The sequence below is a fragment of the Haliaeetus leucocephalus genome, unplaced genomic scaffold, assembly GCF_000737465.1.
Source record: "Haliaeetus leucocephalus isolate CR32 unplaced genomic scaffold, Haliaeetus_leucocephalus-4.0 Scaffold162, whole genome shotgun sequence".
In the NCBI taxonomy this organism is placed as follows: domain Eukaryota; kingdom Metazoa; phylum Chordata; class Aves; order Accipitriformes; family Accipitridae; genus Haliaeetus; species Haliaeetus leucocephalus.
In genome coordinates this window covers 13,044,488-13,047,125 of record NW_010972598.1, presented here as the reverse complement: position 1 = coordinate 13,047,125, position 2,638 = coordinate 13,044,488, and positions in this window count along the sequence as shown.

The following is a 2,638-nucleotide window of genomic DNA, read 5'->3' as shown; positions in this document are numbered from 1 at the left end:
CCGCCGCCGCCGCCCCGCCGCGCTGCCTGGGGCCGGGCGCCCCGGGCCGCTCCGCCATGCTACGAAAACTTCCCAGCAGCCGCCCAACTTTCCTGCGTCCCCCGCCGAGCCGAGCCGAGCCGAGCCTGAGCGGCGGAGAGGGAGGGAAGAAGGGAGGGAAGAAGGGAGGGAGGGAGGCGGCTCTCTCCGCCCCGGCGGGGATCACCTGCTCCCGGGCCGCCCCGCCCCGGGGAACCGACCCCGGCGCTCGTCGGGGCTGCTGCGAGGTGCTAATGGGGCACGGGGGAGAAAAGGAGACAGACGCTAATGGGGAGGGTGGGCGGCTACGGGTAACGGCTCCCGTTATTGCTACGGAATATACCGAGGTAGAAGCGCGCAGGGATTTTCCCGCTGTTGGCATAAATACAGCTTTTTTTTAAAAAAAGTAATTCATTAATAACTAAGAAAACAAAAGGGTTATTTTAAAAGTACTCCAAGCATCTGGAAAAATCGTCACGGGACTGCACTTTGCAAAAGACGCAATGTTCTTGTTTGTAAGATTGACTCGGCCACTCGATGACGCAAACCTCCACTTGACTCTAGCGCTGTGAACTGGGACTTGATAAAAGTATTTCAAATTGGTGATATAGAGACGTAAGCTGTGTACGAACCTGGATCCTGCAAGGCCGGTCTGATGTTCGGGCCTGAACCAGACTGGCTGGCTTCTGTAGTTAGGTCAACTGTGGTGTGGCAAATTGGCTGGGAGAGGGATATTCAGTAACACCTACTACTTATGCCCTTAATTAAGCAGCATCATTGCAAATCGCAGTGGCAGATTCTTTACAAGACATTAGGTCCAAACTCAGGAGATCCAGGTTCTCATCATCTCTTCGGGGCTGTAAGTAACTAGATCTGATTTTTATTAGTGCCTGATCTTTGCTGTATGCCCATCTCCCATGGAAAGCAATGAGAACTCTGATCATTCAGAATATCTTAAAACCTAACCACCTGTTTAATTGCACTAAAGCATGAAAATCTGGGGAGACAATATTTTTTATTATTTTACATTACAAGTGAGAAGCACTAGGAGTAGCTCTATTGCTCAGATGTTCTGGTGCCCTGGGCAGATCACTCTCTATCTCTCCAATTCCCAGCCGACATCCCTCTTGCGTGTTCAGAACAGCTTTCCATACTATAGACTCTCCCACCTGTGTTTCTAGTAAGTTTAATTTGCCTTGATCTTCACTGGCGCCTCTAAGTGGCAGAGTAATATAAATAAGAATTAATTACTGGTAATTTGCCTTAACAAATAAACTTGTTCTTTGCAAGCAGAATTTTAAACATAAGGACACTTTATCACTATTAGCCACAGTATCATTGTACCATACTGTACAATATACTGGTTTTTTAACAATACGTGGTGATCTGTCATGTGTCAAGAATGTGTGGCCCATGAATTTGTTACACACACAGTGCGTTACTCATCTAGCTGTGATGTGCAGTAACGTTACACCCAGTTTCCACCAGGCGGCCAAACCCTTCTCTAAAATGATGTTTTTATCTGCTCCCAAGGGCTGCTGATGACATGACTGAGATGCTCCCAACTATATTCAGATATGTACATCTGAACCACTGAACATGCGAACACTGCGGCTTAGGGGTTAAATATGGACATGGGCTCTTTCAGTACTGAAATGGCACCTGAAGCTTCACCACAGAGTATGTCAATATGTAGAACAAGCTATAAGAAAAAAAGAAAAGATTTGCAAGCTGGAACTGGTTAACTCATTTGTTATTTATAAAACAATAATTCAACCCAGCCAACCATGATCAGATGGTGTTCTGGCACATATCTGAAAACCTACAGTTCCTCTAGCCAAAGATTTAGTAGTGCCACTAAACGTAGTCCTTGTAGTGTTTTTGTAGAGAGCTGAGAGCTCACAGAGAGTACAGGGCACTGCAGAGAGCCAGGCCCCTCACCACAGGATGGGGGCGTCCAAGCTTGCATGACGAGCAAATATTTAGATATTTTGCAAATCCTTTCCCTCTGGGAGATTCACCCAGACTTTTTTAATGGAAGCTTAACATTGCAAAGTGCTTTGAGACCTTAACACAAAGAGCAATGTAACTAGGCCATCAAGACAATTAAACAGGGTGACGGTTGTTACAGGCGTCTCTGCTCTGATCCTGGACCACCTGGATTCCAAAATACTCCCTGCTACAAATGGGATGTGGCTTTTCTGTGGCCATTTTGCAGCGTGTGGCAGAACAAGTGATGCAGAGAAGACTGCTTTTTTTGCATCACCCTGCATCCCCTTCTGTCCAGGGAATACTCCATCCGCCCCTGGCGGGCTGCTTTAGCAATGCCTGAAGTCTTAGTCTTGTAAAAGTTTCAGTGCTTTGAGCTAAATATTTCTCACTGCAATTCAAGGTGCTAAATTCCAAATTTAGTTACAATGACCCTCCTTAGAAAGAGAAAAACATCTGTTTCCTTTCTGGTAAAGATAGTTTTCTTTCTTTCCATTTTACTTATGCTTTGCCATGGATTTCTGTGGCATCTTCCCACATAAAGAAGAGAAACAGCTTGATGAGTAGTATCTTGTAGATGACAAGAGAGGGACTGTGCAACATGCTTAGATCTGAGGCCAGATTACTAAAG